Source organism: Leptonychotes weddellii, chromosome 2, assembly GCF_054177405.1.
Source record: "Leptonychotes weddellii isolate Sample4059 chromosome 2, ASM5417740v2, whole genome shotgun sequence".
Classification (NCBI taxonomy): Eukaryota; Metazoa; Chordata; class Mammalia; order Carnivora; family Phocidae; genus Leptonychotes; species Leptonychotes weddellii.
This window is the reverse complement of record NC_138370.1, coordinates 64,420,425-64,440,995: the sequence shown is the minus strand read 5'-3', so window position 1 is coordinate 64,440,995 and position 20,571 is coordinate 64,420,425. Positions and strand designations below refer to the sequence as shown.

The window sequence follows — 20,571 nt, the reverse complement described above, 5'->3', positions numbered from 1 at the left end:
CGTAACTCCTGATAAATCTCACTTTTGTTTGTTTCAGACTGATGACCTAGTTTCTATATACGTGAAGTATCAATTGTTAATATCGAAATATTTTTGTGATTCAACGTGTGTAAGGAAAAATGAATTTAGTTATATAATACAGTGGCATTTACTTATTTAGACCCCATCTCGTTCCACAAAAAAGAAATGCAGTTATTCTAAATGTGGCAATAACGCTTCAGTATCTTCTCTGAATGCTATAGGTATGGAGTTGGTGGTCATGGTAGAGCTGAGGCCTGCTCTTCTGCCTCACGTCTGTGTTGAATTTCTTTATTTTTCATTAGAGCTTCTCAGCCCTACTCAAACTTATTATTTATTGTAAAAAAAAAAAAAGGATATATATCCTTAGGATTTTTATTACATTTAACAGAATCTTCTATCAGGAACTGTAGGTTGAATTTCTTTCTGATCTCAGTATCAAAAAATAGTTGTTCTGTCTCTGAGCAGCTGGTTTATTTTTACCCTGTGGACACTGAATATTATAACCGATCATGTTTCCCTCTATGTGTCGGCTGCTGCTGAACTTGGAGTCCCTGCCTACCTCCTTTTCTTCTCCCTCCTCCTCAAATGTCTAGAACACCTCTCTCCTACCTTGTTGCTATAGTCGTTGGTACACTTATCTTTTCCTACTAGTTTAAAAACTGTTTGGAGACAAGAATTCTACTACTTTTCTTTATCTTCTTTCCATGGCTATCACAGGGCCTTGCACATATTTGGCTCTCAAATAATGGCTGAATTGAGCATTAGTAGGTCATTCAAAAATAGCTCCATGTTGGGCCCTCCATGTGATAAGGACAAGGAGAAAGAAATATGCAGTATGCCAGAGAAGGTTTTGAAGTGTGCCGAGGGTCAGAGGGATTGTATGTTTGAAAATATGGCACAGTGAAATGTCATGCTCCTAAGGACGAGAAAAGAATGTTGAATATTGGAACCAACGTAGGCTACTTTCCTCATTGTGTCATATCTAAATATACTGCTGTATCACAATTGGGAGCCTGGCGTCTCCCAGCTTTGTTCCAGTAAGAAAGATCAATTCTCCCCTCACAGAAAAAAGGTAAGGGGATAGTTAGGAGAGGAGCAATCTAGTCCGTGTGGGTTGAGAAGTTGCTTTGAGATCTGTGCACATAAATGCTGTCGTTACTACACCTGCTGAGTAATGCAGATTACATCACCTCTAGAATAGTTGAAATGAAGTGGTTGTGAGCTGTAGCCAATGACCCATGTATTCAACTATTATTCTATATTATTAAATTCCAGTACAACTCACGAATGTGGAGTGAATTATAATAGTACATGGCACATGGTCAAAAGTCTTTTATAGGAAAGTCCATTGAAATGAAAATGAACCTGGTTAACTGGAGGCAAACGATCATCAACTTTAGACACATAGTTGGTAGCACTTTCCTTTATAATTAAATATACAAAATCTATATTTTGTGCGTCGAGAAGGGGAACCTTTGTTTTGTTTTTTTTTTTAAACTTAAAAAGATGTTATATCCCACATTATCGTATGTTATTGGTAAGCATCATGATTCTAATAGTAAAACTGTAAATATCAGAGGCTTAGAAAAATTCTAACCAGAGAAGGAACTTTTTTCATTGTATTTTTCTCTCCCTTGCTCTCCTCTGAAAACTAAACTGTAAGATTTGTTCAATAAAAATAAAAAACAAAAAAGCCCCCTGCCTTACCAGAATTTCATTTTTATTATTACTTTTATTTATTTTTTATTTTTTAAGAATTTCATATTTAAAAAACTGGTTAGGGTCTGGAAAGAGTGTCTTTGGAATAGTATGTGGTTGAAAACAAACCTCAAGGACCCTTAATTGAATTAATAACTACCAGTTACTTAGCGTGATACTGGTTATATTATATAGTTTCAGATTTTCTTCTAAAGCATGATTTCCACAGATGAATCTTTTTTTTTTTTTTTTTTTTAAGATTTGATTTATTTGAGAGAGAGAGAGCACATGAAAGGGGGGAGGGTCAGAGGGAGAAGCAGGCTCCCTGCTGAGCCGGGAGCCCGATGTGGGACTCGATCCTGGGACTCCAGGATCATGACCTGAGCCGAAGGCAGTCGCTTAACCAACTGAGCCACCCAGGCGCCCTCCACAGATGAATCTTAAATAGTGGCATTTTTGACATACAAATATGTTTTAATTCTGCTAGGGCCAAATGAAGACTTGAGACCTTAGTTTCCCAATTAATGATAAAGGTTATGCTCTATGAGGCTATGCATAAATAATTAGAAGGGGGTGGCATGGCATTAAAGCATGGACTGTGGAGTCTGACTGCCTCATAGGGTTGTTGTGTTTTTATTATTCACGACAAGGAGTTTGAGGAGCGTCCGGCACGAAGTAAGAGCTATATAAGTGCTTGCTGTTTTTTTTTATTGTTGCTGTTAAACGGCAAAACCATATACTTATGTAATTAAAAAAATATTTTCATTGCTTCCAATAGTGTTTGAAGCTCTTTTGAAGTGACAAAAAGGACTTCTGTTGTTAAAAGTTACAAAAAAAGCTAGAGAGTTCTGGAACTCCTCTTTCTCTCTAAGGCGACTTTGCCTAAATTCTGTGGGTCTCCATTGCCTCGTCTGGAAGATGACAGTTCCATGATGGTGGGTCTCTGATGTCTCTTCAAGCCCACAGCAATTCTGGGATTCTTTGATCTTACCTTCTGTTTAAACAAGAAGCTTGAGGTCATTTATGTCCATATCCTTGATCTGGAATGGCAGAATTTTAGAAGTAGAAGGGGCTTTAACCAAATAGTCCACTCTTTGGGGAACTCATGCCTTTTCTTAGCTTCGAATAATGGTGTTTTTAAAAAATTTATTTATTTTTTTGTAGATTAGTACCAATCTTTATTTTTCCTTTTGTATCTTTCCTCCAAAGCACTTTTTACAGACTATGTAATGTATTTACTGTGTTTATCGTTTGTACCTTCCTGCTCGAATGTAAGCTTCACAAAGGCAGGGATCTTTATCTTTTATTGTTCAAGCGTCTGGCACATTGTAGGTGCCAGATAGGGGCTCAATAAATATTGTTGGGCAAATGAATGAATCTTCAGTTGCTTAGTGGACATTTCTTTTAATGGATCAGTTCTCATTCTCTCCTAAAATAACTCTCTTTCGTGATTTTATTTCCACCAGGGACACTACTTTCATATTACCAAGAGCAAAATCCTGAAGGAATTGGCAGCCACACCTGAGATAGAGCAAATTAGATGATTTTCAAGGGGATTTAGACAGTCCCTGGCATCAAGGCTCTTGGTACAGAAATAGTGACAGTACATTTTTCTCACAAGGTAGGTGGACTTGAATCTTCTCAGAGAGAACCTTTTGAGCCAGAACTAGAAGTAACTGCCTAACTGCCCAGGCAAGTAAGGTTCCCCAAACTTACTACTAAAACCACAGCTTCTCTGGGTTAATATTCCTGATATGCTTCCTTTGTCATGCTAGTTCTTTTGGCGATTCCTTGTTGCTTCTAAACGAAGTCCCAGCCCGGCATCCCGGCATCCAGTGAAACCCCTCAGAGCTTTCAGTTCCATCTCACAGTAGTGCCCCTGGCCTGTTCTCTGCTCAGCGGAGGCTCTACCTTTCATGTCTCCTAAAGCAGTCCGTTCTTTCTTTAAAACCCCTCTGTTCACACCATGCTGTCACCCATCATGCGGTGGGTTTTCATCCTCCTTCACCTATCCAAATTACCTTTCTTAATCCACCAGAGAGACTTTTAGCCCTTACTTACGTGAAGCCATCTGTATCATGGTTTTGGGCTCCCAAATGCTGCATTATTCTTAAATATTCCCTTTGCATATTTGTTGCTTTCCCCTCTTTATAATAATCTTTTTGAGGGAAGGGGCTAACAGAGTAATGAACTTGGGGGTGAGGGAATGAGTCACAAAACATAGCTAAAGCAAAACCCGCTGAGCTGTGGTGCAAAATTTGATTTAACGTAAGTGTATTTACTAGCTTGTGATGAAGTTTTCCAGGGCTTTAGAAAGTGCTAAGATCAAGTTCTTCTTTCCTTTTTTTGGGTGTGTGGGGCATTAAAATGTCCCTTTGAAAAATCAAATGATGGTGAGGGGCACCTGGGTGGCTCAGTCGGTTAAATGTCCGACTCTTGATCTCAGCTCAGGTCTTGATCTCAGGATTGTGGGTTCAGGCCCCATGTTGGGCTCCATGCTGGGTGTGGAGCCTGCTTAAAAAAAATCAAATGTTGGGGGTAATATCTAGTCATGGTAATGGCTTCAATGAATTACCTTTACTTTGAAAAATAGAAAACTAGCAATTGTATTGATGGAATATGTGGGTCTCTGTGTATGTGTGTGTCTGTGTCTGTGTGTATATGTAATTTTACTAGTTTCTGAGATTAGCAGGTCTGGGAAAGACAAGGCTTGGTAACTGCTCATCTGCGAGCAGACACACTCTATCCTTTCACCGTCACCTGTGGCCATCCCGCCCCTGCTCAGTTGCACAGTATTCATTTTTCAGGGTCTTAGACATTGGCTTGAGATTTTTTTTAAAGATTTTATTTATTTATTTGACAGAGAGAGATACAGTGAGAGAGGGAACACAAGCAGGGGGAGTGGGAGACGGAGAAGCAGGCTTCCCGCTGAGCAGGGAGCGTGATGCGGGGCTCAATCCCAGGACCCTGAGATCATGACCTGAGCCGAAGGCAGACGCCTAACGACTGAGCCACCCAGGCGCCCCTGGTTTAAGATTCTTATGCTGTGGTTTGACTCTGGTTATCCAGGGAATGCATGGAAGTTACCTTCCCAAATATGCAAAAGGGTTCCATTCCATTTTCTGAACTTCAAAGAGTATTTTTTTCTTGTTCAGTGCAGATTAATCTAGACAATGGCATTCCTTGCCCTTTCTAAGTAAATCAGCTTTATTCATGTCATCAAAAGAGGATTTTGCATGGCTTTCTAATTTTTCAGACCAATTGAAAAACTCCGCGAGGATACATAAGACATTAATTTGTTCATTTTCTTTCCAAATCTTGAGCCACTTGTTCTCTTGTTCTATATTGTAAGGCAAGTTAACATTCTCCTCCTTTTCCCAATTGTTCTGCAGTTTCGAGTTTTCATTGAATATACTATATGTTTACTCTTGGATTTTGACATTTTAATTATTGGGAGTATTTGATCACATATAATCTTAACAATGTTCAACAGTACCACACAGCTCACGTTTGTGGAGGATGCTGACAGAATGACAGGCAGTGGGAGCCAGTTTTGTGTTCTGCACAGATGACTGGTGGACAGAAAGGCAGGGTGTTCCCATGCTAGAGCAGACATAATGTGGTATCTCTTGGTTACTGTGTAGTTCCAGGTAATGGATACCTACTGTTTTACTCAGAGTTTTATTGGTTGCAAAGGACAGCAGACCGCTCAGTTAACTTAAACACAATTTTTAAAAATCTCCAAATGTAGGATTTAACAGCCAGTCTCAGTGATACCGGTGGACCCATTAGGGACTGTGGCATGGGATAAGAAGTCAGGAATCATGGGCATATTGCCTCCTCTCTTGTTTTGTCTTTCTCTGCTTCTCGATTTCCTTCTCTTTTACGTGGGCCAATATAGTCATGCCTACTAGCACTGACATGACCTTTGGTTTTAGGCCCATGTTACAGCCTGTATTTTTCATAAGTCAGATTCTTGAAAGGGACAGTTTGATTGGCTTAGTTCAGCCGACGGATCTATTTCTCCTGGATCAGGTAGCTACTCCGGGTTCAGTGACCTGTTGGGGTTAGGGTCAGGGAAGACGTAGTTGGATATTGTATCTCCTGCCTTGGTTCTTTGTTAATAATCTGTTCTTTTTTTAAATATTTTTAAATATTTTTATTTATTTGCCAGAGAGCGCGCATAAGCAGGGGGAGCGGCAGATAGAGGGAGAAACAGGCTCTCTGGGGAGCAAGGAGTCTGATGCGGGGCTCGATCCCAGGACCCTGGGATCATGACCTGAGCTGAAGGCAGACATTTAACGACTGAGCCACCCAGGTGTCCCTTCTTTTCTCTTTTCTATTGTCTTTTTGTTATACATGTTGAGAGATTTCCTCATTTTTATCTTACAGTACTTTCACTGAACTTTATTTTGGTAATCATATTATCAAAATTATTTAAAAAGTTCTTTATTAGGGGCAGCTGGGTGGCTCAGTCGGTCCAGCGTCTGACTTTTGATTTCGGCTCAGGTCATGATCTCAGGGTCCTGAGACTGAATCCCGAGTTGGGCTCTGCGCTCAGCGGGCTTCCTTTGCCCTCTGCCCCTTCCCTGCGGGCTCCCCCCTCCCCGCACTCTCTCTCTATAATAAATAAAATCTTAAAAAAAAGTTCTTTATTATTCTCTAATCGTTTTATTATCATTGTGTTTCATTCCTGTTTAATGGTTGTAGTATCTTCTTGGAATCTTTGAGTTGAATTCGAGTGATTTTCCTTTAAAGTACTCTTCTGTTTTCCTGACTTAACTGTTTCTTTTCAGTGTCAGGTTTTTTCCCCCCTAATGTTACTGATTTTCCTTGTAGGCTTGGTTGCCTTTTCATAATTAAGAATGAAAGACTGGGAGAGTTTGCTTTACTATTTTAAAAATATCTGGGGGCGCCTGGGTGGCTTAGTCAGTTAAGCGTCTGCCTTTGGCTCAGGTCATGATCCCAGGGTGCTGGGATCGAGTCCCGCATCGGGCTCCCTGCTCGGCGGGAAGCCTGCTTCTCCCTCTGCCTGCCGCTCCCCCTGCTTGTGCTCTCTCTGACAAATAAATAAATAAAATCTTAAAATAAAATAAAATAAAATAAAATAAAAAGATCTGTATGTTGAGTGTCTTCCCCCCACGCTGTAGCGCTCCCCTAAGTAGCAGTTCTGAATAGAGTTGGGGGGCCGGGGCTGAATGGTCACCTGGCAGCTTTGCTTCTTCCAAAAATGCCCTGAGGAGGAGGATTTACTCTGAGGGGCCAAATTCACGTCGGAAGCCTTCATGAAAACCTCTCTCACTCCTCGCTATCACATTGGTTCAGTCCTTTAGAGACGAACCCCAGATGTTTTGTCTGTCATTATTACACTTGGCCAAGCTACCTGGAGGCTCTGTGAGAGAGTGAGGGAGGTGGTGTGGTAGTGTGAACTGTCATCGTGTCATCCCTGTATTTCCTGCTCTGTGTCATCCTCCTCACTCTGTGATACTTGTTGTCTCTGAGCCCGGAGTCTCCCTGGGATTCCGTGGAGCAGATTGTCTCCGTGGTGGCCCCTGGGTAGCTGCTTTCCCCTCAGGCTCCATCTGTCAGCACATTCCCATTTCCTGTTTTCTAGAATTTGTTGAAATCTCTTGTCCATTTGACGTTGTCTTCCAGCAAACTGTTTTTAATCCCCTGGAATTCTTCTGTTTTGTTTTTTGAAGCTTTCGCTTCTTTAGGAGTTCAGGAGGGGCAGCCAGGCTGTCAGCCATTTTGAAACTGAAGTCTTACCAGGTTGTTTATTTTTTTTTTTTTTAAAGATTTTATTTATTTGATAGAGACACAGTGAGAGAAGGAACACAAGCAGGGGGAGTGGGAGAGGGAGAAGCAGGCTTCCCGCTGAGCAGGGAGCCCGATGCGGGGCTCGATCCCAGGACCCTGGACCATGACCTGAGCCGAAGGCAGACGCTTAACGACTGAGCCACCCAGGCGCCCCACCAGGTTGTTTATTTAAAAAAAAATAGCCTTTAGTTTTTGGCTTTTACTTTTTAAAATGAGAGATATATCATACATACACACATACATATAAAAGAGTATATATCAGCGTATGTATAATTTAAATAAAAATAATAAAATGAACACTGGTGCCTACCAGATAGCTTAAGAAATGGAATATTATATTTTTAGTACTTGGGAAAACTCTTATGTGTCCTTCCTTGATTGTGTCTTCTTCATTCCCTCTGCCTCCTGTGGTAACCATTATCCTTTAATTTTTAGTCCTTGTCTTGCTTTTTTTCTTTAAGAAAAGGACTTGTATTTATCTCTAAACAATATATGGTTTAATTTTAATGGCTTTTGTTCTTTGTAAAAATGGAATCCTATAACATGTATTCTTCTGTACCTTGTTGCTTTACTCAAGATTCTGTTTTTGAGACTCATCCGTGTTTATTCATGAAGCTATATTTTATTTACTGCTGTGTAGAATTGCATCATAAGAATACACCATATTGGGACGCCTGGATGGCTCAGTCAGTTAACTGTCCGACTCTTGGTTTCAGCTCAGGTCATGATCTTGGGGTCGTGGGCTCAAGCCCCAGACTCTGTGCTCAGTGGGGAGTCAGCTTGAGATTCTCGCTCTCCCTCTCTCTCTGCCCTCCTGCCCCCCACTCGCATGCTTTCTCTCTCTAATAAAAATAAAATCTTAATTAAATATGGTGTATTCTTTTTTTTTAATCTTTTCTCTTGCCGAGGGACATATGTGTTGTTTAACTTTTTGCAATCATGAGAAAGATTGGTATGAACATAGTTCCTGTTGTATATATGCTAAAGTTTCTCTAATGTATAAACCTAGGAATGGAATTGCCACGTCATAGAGATTATGCATGTTTAGGCTTTTTTTTTTAACCGATTTTTTGTTTTTAAAGATTTTATTTATTTATTTACTAATTTACGTATTTATTTGTCAGAGAGAGAGAGCGCACAAGCAGGGGGAGCGGCAGGCAGAGGGAGAAGTAGGCTCCCTGCTGAGCAAGGAGCCCGTTGCAGGACTCGATCCCAGGAACAGGACCCGAGCCACATGCAGACGCTCAACCAACTGAGCCACCCAGGCGCCCCTTGCATGTTTAGTTTTACTAGGTGATGATGACTGTTTGCCAGTGGTTCTATCAGGACGTATGACATTGCCTGTGGCTCAACAACACTCGTGTAATCAGATTTTAAAACATTTTTGCCTGTTTGGTAGCTGTGAAATCATCTTATTGTGTGTCTTAAAAATTGAGATGTAATTTATGTGTAGTATAATTTACATTATTATGACTTTCATTTTCATTTCCTTCTTCTTAGTGAGGTTAAAGATAAATTTTCATATGGCTATTAATTGTTCATGCTTTCTCTTCTATGAAAGTTTGCCATGTTTTTCCAGTTAGTCTTCTCTTATTGACTGGTGACTGTTCCTTCTATATCCTGAGTATGTAAGTGCGCGCGCACGTGTGTGTGTCTGTATATCTGTGTATCTATAATATGTGATGGAATTTATTTTTGATACGCAGAATCCATTGCCAGGAGGAGTAAGAAGCGCTCATGTCCAGTAGTCAGTTTTCTGCCTGTATGATTATGGCATTCTCTTTCTCTCTTTCTGGTTGTGATTACTCTTGGATAAAACTGAGAAGTAAATTTTGGCCCTTGAAACATTTTGGAGGCTTTTTTCCTTGTCTCCTCCTGATCTGGCTGACTGATATTCGGTGACTCAGAACGTTTCCTTTGGAGTGCATACTATTACAGTTGGAGGATGATGCTTAGGCTGCCCGGTGCCCTACAGATGTGTTTCGGGGTGTCACGTCACAGGCCGGCCAGCACGCGGCCAGCAGGGGATTTGGGCTGTGAGTGCCGATCCAGATCTTTAATGTGAGAGCCCTGGTATTTTTCTTGACTCCGTGGTGAACACATTTCAGAAATTTTCTGAAATTTAATGGAAAATTAAGTTAGGCTTGATATAAAATGATAGCATTAATTACTACCCAGTCTTTTCTCCATTTAACAGTGTACTCTGAGGTTAGCTTAAGGGACGTTTTCTCTTGAATGGTGATATTTCTATAAATAAAAACTTTATGAGATGGTGAACATGGTACGTTTTATGTGTATTTCACCACAGTGTTAATTAAAAAAAGCCCCAAGGCTGGAAAAAAGAACTTTTTGGAAAACTTAGGGCTGTAATAAAAATGCAAGGATGACGCTGGGAAGTAGCGTATCTGTTTTTGAGTGCAGACGTCTTTCAGAAGTTAATTCAAATTGCCGATATATGGTAACTAGCAATACCTCTCTTACATAAGCTGCTTATTCTTTGTCATGTCTGTTCTTTTAAGAAGGTTTACTTTTTTTTTTTTTTTTGGTAAATTTTGGAATGAATTTTCAAGGGTTGACTTTTATTTGTCTTCGTTGATAATATTAGCTATCACTTCCTCTCCACTGCAGGCTCATGGACCTTCTTTCATTTCCTGTAATCACCATCCTTTTCCTTCCTCAGGACCTTCCCACAGGCTCCTCTTTTCTCTAAGCCTGCTCCAACTTATTATTATTATTTCTTAATGTGGTAAAATATACATGTTATTGGCTGAATTCACATCTCCCCACATTCATATGTCAAAGCCCTAACCTCCAGTACCTCAGAATGTGACTGTATTTGGAGACAGGGTCTTTAAAGAGGTAATTAACTTAAAACGAGACCATTAAGGTGGGCCCTAATCCAGTGTGACGCGTGCCCTGGTAAGAAGAGGAAATTTGGACACAGACAGTTGCTGAAGGAAAACCATGTGGAGACACAGGGGGAAGGCTGCCACCAACAAGCCAAGGAGAGAGGCCTCAGAAGACCCCAACCCTGCTGACACCTTGATCTCGCACTTGAAGCTTCCAGAATTGTGAGAAAATAAATTTCTGTTGTTTAAGCCACCTAGTCTGTGGAACTTGGTTTTGTAGCCCTAGCAGACTACTGTAGTACCTAACATAAATTTTACCATTTTTACCATGTAAACATATATAGATCAGTGGCATTAATCACATTCATGTTGTTGTGTAACCATCACTACCACCCATTCCAGAACGTTTGTCATCTTGCAAAAGTAAAACTCTGTACCCCACTCTGTCTTTCCCCATCCCCCATTTCCCACCGTTCTATTTTCTGTCTCTCTGAATTTGACCTCATATACATGAAATCCTGCACTGTTTGTTTTCTTTTGTGACTGATTTATTTTACTTCACAAATTATCTTTTTTTTTTCTTTAATGATTTTATTTATTTATCTGACACGGAGAGTGAGAGAGAGAGCCCAAGCAGGCAGAGCAGCAGGAGAGGGAGAAGTAAGCTCCCCTGGAGCAGGGAGCCCGATGCGGGGCTGGATCCCAGGACCCTGGGATCATGACCTGAGCCGAAGGCAGTCGCCCAACGACTGAGCCACCCAGGCGCCCCATTCACACAATATCTTAAGGTTCATCCATGTTGTAGCATGTGTCAGAATTTCCTTCCTTTTAATGACAGAATATTCCATTGTGTGTGTGTGTGTGTATACATATATAGTGTGTGTATATATGTAGTGTGTGTATATATATAGTGTGTATACATATATATATGGTGTATACACACACACCGCATTTTGTTTATTGATTCATCCATTGATGGACATTTGGGTGGCTTCCACATTTTGGCTTTTGTGAATAATGCTGCTATGAACATTGATGTACAAATACCTCTTCAAGATCCTGCTGTCAGTTCTTTTGAGTATATATCTAGAATTGGTATTGCTGGATCATATGGTAATTCTGTTAATGCTTAATATTTTGAGGAAGCACCATACTGGTTTCCATAGCAGCTGTACCATTTTACATTCCCACCAGCAGTGCACAGGGGTTCCAGTTTCTCCACATCCTCGCCACCACTTGTTATGTTCTGTTTGTTTTTGTTTTTGTTTTGATAGTAGAGTTGGTATTTCTGGGTATCAAGGCTTTCAGGTATAATGTAGTGAGTGCCCTTTTGATTTTGTAGTAGGAAGGTAGTGATCAACTATGGCTTTTTAATTATCACTAGGTTAAGTAAAAAAAAGTTGATTGATTCTCCAAGGCATTTTTGTGCCTCTTGATTCAGGTGTATCTGCTGGGAGGCTCCCCAGGAAGCATTGGAGTTATGGGTGTGCAAGACTGGCAGCCATTTTTTGTCCTGTTTGGGCCAAGAACTTTGCTGCCATAGGTAACGTTGGGGCTGCTTGTGTAATACAGGACCAGCTATGCCCAAATGCAGGCGTTTCTCACTGTGAAGACTGTGAAATAGCTCTTTTGTAGGACTAAAAAGGCTAGTTTGTTACTCTCCCCACCCCCAAGCCCCAGCATATTTTCATTTTCCTAAGTGTTTACAGCTGTGTTTGTTTAAAACACTCCTATACCTAACAGTTACAGTCCAGCGAAGAACGTGGAGTTAGGCAAACGAGACCTCAGAAATCTTCAGCAGGGGTGCTGGTAGAGTGTGCAACAAGGCCGAGAGATGCGCTGATGCTTCCTGAAGGGCATTTTTGAAATCACGGAAGAGTGATATTTGACCACAAATGTTGCGTTACCACTGCCTGAAAGATGAGAGTCAAAGAGGTTGGGGAAGGAATATTTATAAACACACCCTTTAGTTTTAGTTTGTGTGTAAAAATGGTAAATTTTATGTGGGGTTTGTTTTTCTTGTTAACTTGTGTGGATTTCCCTTCACTCCAATAGCAATTCTTGGTGGCTTACAGTGGCAAAACAAAAATCATTCTTTCACTGTGGTTTGGGACAGATGGAGCCATCCAGTCCCACCGGGAGGTCAAATCCCAGGCCCCTCCCACCCCTTGCCATCCTAATCTCCGTCTGTATGGATGATAATTTGACTTGGAAGCAGCTCAGTTTAACAATCCCAAATTCACAGCGTCAGATTAATAGGAGCTTCCCGGTACCCAGTAAAATTAATTTTACATAACAACTCCTATTTTTCTTTGCACATTCGTACCGCCACCGGTTTGAGAATTCACAGTAAATATAATTACAGCTATTGAAGCCCACGGATATAAGGACGTTTCCTCTATGGTCAGCCGGTCTTCAGCGTCACTGTAATAATGGCGCTTTGGCTACGAACCCCGAAAACTCTGCCAGTGCTTCACAGTTGTCAAGTGAGATAACCACTGCTGTCACGGGAGGCGGGCAGGTCATCCCCCAGAAGGGATCGGCCGCTCTTGCCTTGTGCTTCTTGCTGATGGAGTTCTCTATGGAAGAGTAAAGCTGGACTCGGAGTCCACAGCTAACATCACATGACTTTCCTTAGGAATGATGCAGGAGCTGGAGTGGGTCTCATTGCTGTCTTGAGATGTGGCACCACCAGCTCTGTTCTCTTACTTTGGGAGTTCCGGGCTGACTCGGGGGGAAGCCCCTTCTTCCTCCTGTGCTTTGCGTGTTTTCTGAAAGCCTTCCCGTCAGTAGTCCTGATCTCGGTCAGTGGGACCACATCTTGGTCTTCATCATGACACATAAGACAGTGCTGCTCCTAAAGGCAAAGGAGCAGAAGGCTGGGTTTACTTCACTGTTAATTAGTGGATTGATGAGTCATTTCATGTGTGTTTAACGAGTAGGTATCAGAAGTCGGCTGTGCTGGGAGAGCTGTGCTAAACTCAGTAGAGGTCTGTAAAACAAAGGTAAAATGTAGTTCCTATTCAAAGTAGCCTGGAGTGTAGGAGAGAAGCGTTGAGCGCCTAGAGAACGCATCTAGCTGGCAGGGGGAAGGTCCAGAGCATCGTGTGGTACGGAGCATAAATGCTATGGAACTCTGGGGAGGAGAGTTGGTCATTAAACCTCTTGGAAGAGGAGATGAAGGCAAAGCAAATGAGGACTCCTGGGGGAGAGCTGCTTTCTGCACGTTGACTCTTGACTCCTTAAAGGGACGTGGCCCTTTAGAAAATATATCCTGATCCTCAATAGTAGTAAAGTGTAGTATTGTTAAAATATATAAATAAACACTTTCTATCTGATAATGAAAGGAATAATTTTTTTGTAGAGCAGAAGACTTAGAAAACACACACACACACACACACACACACACAAGAAAACACCTTGTATAATCCATTCCTCCAGAAATAATCACTGTTAACATTGTGGAATACGCCCTCCTTTTTTTTTTCTAGGTAAATTTAATTATATTTACTTTAGATTCTCAGACCAGAGGGTGTGCACATTCCATAAAGAATAAGTATGAGTTGGATTTATACAAGATCGTTGTGTTTCTTATTGTGTTGGTAATTTTGACCTTGTCTACTTTTTATTTTGTCGTTATTTTGAAATTTTTTTGCAGACCTTGAAAGAAGCCCATTTGTTTTTATTTTAGAGTTGAACAGCCTGGGAGTTAGGGAGTACCAGCCCTCTGCACAATCAAGAATCTATGTATAGGGGCGCCTGGGTGGCTCAGATGGTTAAGCGTCTACCTTCGGCTCAGGTCATGATCTCAGGGTCCTGGGATTGAGCCCCGCATCAGGTTCCCTACTCAGCTGGAAGCCTGCTTCTCTCTCTCCCTCTACTGCTCCCCCTGCTTATACTCTCTCCCTCTCTCTGTCGAATCAATAAATAAAATCTTAAAAGAAAAAAAAAAAAGAATCTATGTATGGCTTTTGACCCTCCCAGAACTTAACTAGTAATAACCTGCTGTTGACCGGAAGCCTTATCAATAACATAAATAGTCGATTAATACATACTTTGTAGTTATATGCATTATATACTGTAGTCTTTCAAATAAGCTAGAGATAAGAAAATGTTATAAAGAAAATCATAAGAGAAAATACATTTACAGTCCTATAAAAAATCTGTATAAAGTGGACCTGTGCAGTTCAAACCCTTCTTGTTCAAGGGTCAGCTGTAGTTTGAAGCAAATGATCTTGCTTTAAAGAGAATGTTTTCAATGGATAGCCTCTTGGGAATGATAGGAGATAGAGATTTTTTTAAATAAAGAGAATTATGGTTATTTAATTTTATATCAATACATCTCTCATATCTTTACAGTCTTATAGTGTTTAATTTTTTTTGTGCTTTGTACAGTGTACTTTTTTCTAGCAATGATGTACGTTATTAAGAAGGTAGGTGTTACTTATATCTTTTCATCATTATTGGAAAATCTTTGTGGGCTAAGTTAGTAAGAAAAGAAAAATATTAAATGTCAGGCAACTTAACTTATTGGTATGTACAAAGCTATGGGTGAATTTAAGACCTTGACCTCTGACAGATGCATTTAGAACAAGAAATTGCCTGGGTAATAGCATTCTGCACTTAGGGAAGAGCCTGGCTTTTGATGTGTGTTTTCTAATCTGCTGGTATTATGTTTGCTCTGTCCATTTTGTTCCAGATCAGCAAACCTAACAGTGGGATCCTGTGTTTTAGAAGAACCTCACAAATTCTCCATGTTTTGGAAGTTGTTACTGCCCCTAAAACTACAAAGTAGAATGTATTCCTCTTTTCCCACCTGTCACCCATGTACCTTTTGACTGATGGAGAGGTCTTAACCTTTTTGGAAATTGATGGCTCCTTGCTGTGGTTTTTTTAAAAAGGCATTGTGTTTAGTATGTCTAGCTACCCTAGTTCTGTAGTATTTTTGTTTAAAAAAATTCCTGTGTACCTCTGAGACCTTTGGTTTGGGGAGGGAGGGATGGGGTATCACAAACTTAGGGGCCAGACAGGGAGTATAATGACAATATGATTCTAAGGGGGAGTGATGAGGACTGTGACAAACTTGAGAACTCTTACCTCTCCGAAGGTAATAAATAAACAAAAGCAAAATATATTGTGACAGTCAGACAAAGTTCAACTTTGGCCTGAAGCCTACCAGTTTATACCAGTTACCCCTGTAGTAATAACAATAGTAGAGTACTAATATAATGATAAACATAGCTAACATTTTTGGAGAGCTTACTCTGTGCCAGGCATTATCTCATTCTATCTTCACAATAAAGGTAAATGCTATTATTATCCCCATCTTTTTTTTTTTTTTTAAAGATTTTATTTATTTATTTGAGGGAGAAACAGAGAGATAGCAAGAGAGAGCATGAGCAGGGAGGAGAGGGAGAAGTAGTCTCCCTGCCGAGCAGGGAGCCTGACGTGGGGCTCGACATGGGGCTCGATCTCAGGACCCTGGGATCACGACCTGAGCCAAAGGCAGACGCTTAATGACTGAGCCACCCAGGTGCCCCTATTATCCCCATCTTAGAGATAAAACTGAAACTGAGAGAGGTTATTTGCCCACATCACGGAGATGGTAAGTAGCAGAGTCAAAAACCAGGTTTGCGTGGCTCTGGATCTTGGGCTTTGTGATGCTTTGGTTTAAGGCCACAAAACTTGGAATTACGTTGGGTAGGAAGAAAATTGTCAGTGGTTAAACTACTCAGAGTTAAGCTGCTGGCTTGCTTTGTGGCCTTGGAGGAAACTGGCAGGCCTGGGAGAAAGGGCAGTGTTCTTGGTCCTAGAAGAAGACGAAAAAGCCAGATCTGTCTGCTGCGGTGTGGACAGGCTCAAGGAAAGTCTTTACTAGGTGCCTGGGGAGTTGATTACCTCGCTAGGGGATAAAGTAATAGTTTCTGTGAGATGGAGAAGATGGGTGTGGGGTTGGAACGAACGTGTGCAGCATAGAGGAGTGGAAAATCAGACGAAATGGAAGTTTGGTAGGAGCTTGTAATGTAGCTTTTGGCAGATGCGAGTAAGGTCCGCTGGGATATTTTGTACTGTTGGCTTAACTGTATATGAGGGAATATCCAGAGCTGTAGAATAAAGAACAAAAATGTATGGGGTCTGAGATTTAATGCAGGGCTTCTGGTTACAGTACACTTTAAAACCAAATGAGGTTTTCACCTGGGGTAGGGGAGTGGGGGGCTGGGGACAGACTCCCTGCCAGGTGTCCTGTTTCGTTATCTCAGCCGGGCCCCACTCACGCCTCAGAATGGCTTTTCTGGGGCATTAGCGGATCTGTATCCGGGATCACTGGCATTTCCCGTGATATTTAGTAGAAAGAGAGTAATAAAGAAAGCCTCCTGACAAACCTTTGGTTGCTGAATTAACCAGCACGATCAAAATATTGGGCTGTGAACATAGCACCTTTAAACAAACAAGTCACTGACTTGTTGCCCATTGTAGCTCTCAAAGCCTCTCTGTCTAAGTGACTTTAACTCAAGGAAATGAAAAGGAAAGCCAAGCTCTTCCTAACTGGCAGCATGTGAACAGGAACCCTAGCAAACACAGCAGCCTCTGTGAGAGGCCTGTCTGCATAAACCTCAAAGAGCCCTCAAGAGAATTAAAAAATTGTATACACACACGCACACACACACACAAATGAAGGGACTGTGTCGTGACTTTATTTCTGAAGAATGTGAATATACCACAAAAAATATATGAGAAGGTAAGATTGGTCAATGGAGTTTACGTTCTGCAAACTCCTGAAGACTTTCATTTTTTTTATTTTTTAAAGATTTTGTTGATGTATTTGACAGAGAGAGAGAGACACAGCGAGAGAGGGAACACAAGCAGGGGGAGCAGGAGAGGGAGAAGCAGGCTTCCTGCTGAGCAGGGAGCCCGATGCGAGGCTCGATCCCAGGACCCTGGGATCATGACCTGAGCTGAAGGCAGACGCTTAACCACTGGGCGACCCTGGCGCCCCTCCTGAAGACTTTTAAACAGATACTGAAGCAGGAGGAAGCAAACTTAGTTGCAAGAAACCTAATACTGGCGGTGCAGGGTTGGGACCAAAAATAGAGCCTGAGTGGGTCTAGGGAAGCCCTTCTGTTGAATCGTGTCCCTGGTTTAAAGTGATCACTTTCCTAGAAGCAACAAGAAAAACTGGTCCAGTTTGTTTTTAGAGTTGGACGAAAATACGCATGGAAGCAGCTTCTGCCTTTGCAGCATTTCCATCTGGAATATCATTTCGGAATGTGGCCAGATCTCAAGTGATTTATGTTCAGTAAACAAGATTATCTTCAGCTTCCTATCGTGAAAGAGCAAATGGTTTGGGGTTTAGTTGCTGCTTTTCAGCCTCGTTTAATTGCTTGTTCAAGGTAACACTGCATTAATCTCCGTTATGTATCTTTAGTGTCAGGTTTAAGACAGTAGTTTCTGAAGCAAGAAACCAGAACAGTGGTTGAAGCTAGAATGGCTTAAACTATTAAGACCCTTGTTGTGGAGCTACCAAAACTAGAGCGGGTGCTTAAGGGTGGCGGTGGTGCGGTGAAGGTGAAGGTGTGTGACATTCAGCTTTTTTCATTTTTTGTATTACAGGACAGATGCTTTTAATTTTATGGACAAGTGAAATAAAGGAAATCTCATGTCAACCATTTTGAATGCTTGGGATTTTTCATGTTTTAAGAATTTACTTTTTCCCCTGCCATGGGAACCCATTTTTTATTGAAATTGTGCATGTCTAGTGGAAAATAGCATTTCTTTTTGATGTCTGAGGATACATTCTTGTGAAACTATGTTTTTTTTCAAATGTGTATAAAGATTTTAATGTATTTTTTCAGATGTGTATAAAGATTTTAATGTATTACATTTAATTATAATTTTAAAAAAAGATTTATTTATTTATTTGGGGGGGGAAGGGACAGAGGGAGAGAGAGGGAGAGTCCCAAGCCGACTCCATGCTGAACACAGAGTCTGGCGGGGGGGGGCTCGATCTCACGACCCCGAGATCACGACGCGAGCTGAAACCAAGAATCAGGCGTTCAACGGACTGTGCCACCCAGGTGCCCCTTAATGTATTACAATTAAATGAAATAGTTTTTATAGACCCCCTGTTATTCTTCTGATTATTAGGTTTAAATACTTGTGTGAGAGTGATGTAAGCACTTTAGTGAAGAAATGATCATTTTGTTCTACAAGACAGAAAAATATATTCAGTGCATAAAGTTTAGGAAAATGGTGTATTATGTATTTCATATTCACTGCAGTTAAAAATAGTGACATGTACTTAGTAAGTATTCTGCTGTAGTAATCTCCCCCAGCGCCTCTTCCTAAATCTTGAATTGAAGGTCTCTTCCTAAACTGGTATCTTAATATTTTGAGTTTCATATCTTGCACACAGTGCAAACCAAGCGAAAGATAAAATGTGTAGAGGTCGCTCTGCCTTTCGGATTTTATCAGCTATTTTGAATCTAATTCTTAAACTGTTCCTGATGCCTTGGCAGCAAGCCATGGGCTTGTCATTTTATCTCATTAGAGTTAAGTCTAGTCCTGTCAAGAGCAGGCTTACTAGTTTTTTTTTAAATGCCTGCTTAAAATTTCTCATTTCCAAAATCAGCTGAAGAATTTAAGATGGTGATAGGTGTGGGCTGAGGTCAAGTAAAAGTTCTGAGCAGATCAGAAGTTCACTGCAGGAGGAAAATGCAGAGAGGAATGATTTCAGGCTGTCACCAGGGAGTGACAGGTGGCTGAGGCACATTTGTGTCCAGAAGAACGGAACAGGGCTTAAATTGTGTAGCTGTGTGAAAATGTATATGGTGTTAATTTGACTCGTATAAACAGGTTTTTTGGGGATGCGTTTTTGCATTTAAATGTGCCCCCTATTCTTTCGGGGAACCAGAGGCTAAGCCTCAGAGGATTGGAAGGTTGACAATAAGCATGAAGATGAGATGGAATCTGAAGGGGACAAAGAGAGAGGGGTGTGCAGTGAGCTAAAAATGATAAGATGAAGGAGGGGAAATTAGTTGAGAGGGAGCGTGCTGAGGGGTGACAGCTGCAGAATTTACAGTATGACAAAGAGAGGAAGAGAGGCTACAGAAAAGGTGAGGGGAGGAGGCTGGCAGAAAGCGCTTTGTTTCCTGAGACAACATTTGTTGTTGCCTCGAATAAGGTATACCGGTGCCTATGGGAACTGGAGAGGGCCAGCCTTCCCAGCAGTTGTCAGCTTTGCTGAGGCTGCCCAGGAGAGTCTGAGGTGTGGTGGGTGTGGCACCCATTCTTCCCATTGTGGGAAGACAACAGAAATGAAAAAAGGTGTGTGGGGGGTGCTGTATTAGTCTCCAGGGCTATGTCTGGAGCCGCATGAGTTTCTGTGACCTTGAAGGCAGTGGAAGGCATTAGCAGTTGGGACTATGCAATGGATTGGGTAGTCTAGTTGGGTCAAATCAGAGTAGCCTGATAGGCCCATCTCTTTCCCTGGAAACATTTCTCATCTGGAGGACTTTGGGAATGGGATTTCTACGTAATGTATGAGCGTAGGACTGACCGTGAAGAACTTTGGGTATATGTCATTAGACTCTTCTCTTGCTTCCTCCAGTCCTCTTCTTGGGGTATACCATGGGTTCACATTGTTCCCTGACAGGCCCAATTTGTTGAACATCTATTTCATATTCTGGATCTTTCTTAATTTTCTCCTCACCTGCCAGAACTTACCTGTTCACTCTGGTATCTCTGGTCTCTCCAGATAAGTGGAACTAATTTGGTAAAAACGTTCATTCTCTTGTGTAGGGATAATGTTTGCATTCAAAAGGAGGATTCACAGTGTGTTGACTCGAAGCAGTGGTGGCATTTTGGGCATACCTTTGGGTAAATATTAGGATGGTGATATTACAGCGAAGTCATTATATGCATATTTAACTCATGGGAATTAAATTAAACTCAGTGCACTTGGCTGAAAGAAAAACAAGGTCAAGAAACGACAATTGCTGCTATAAACATCAGGGTGCACGTATCCCTTCGCATTCCTACGTAGCAGCAATGTCCACAATAGCCAAACTGTGGAAAGAGCCAAGATGTCCATTGACAGATGAATGGATAAAGAGAGGTGGTATATATATACAATGGAATATTATGCAGCCATCAAAAGGAATGAAATCTTGCCATTTGCAACGAC

General features: G+C 41.3%; 1 protein-coding gene across 2 annotated transcripts in view; it reads left to right on the top strand.

Annotated features, from left to right (window-relative positions):
* FHIP1A (FHF complex subunit HOOK interacting protein 1A) overlaps nt 1-20,571 on the top strand; it is a 226,759-nt gene that overhangs the window by 33,053 nt on the left and 173,135 nt on the right. The gene's annotated exons all lie outside the window — the stretch shown is intronic.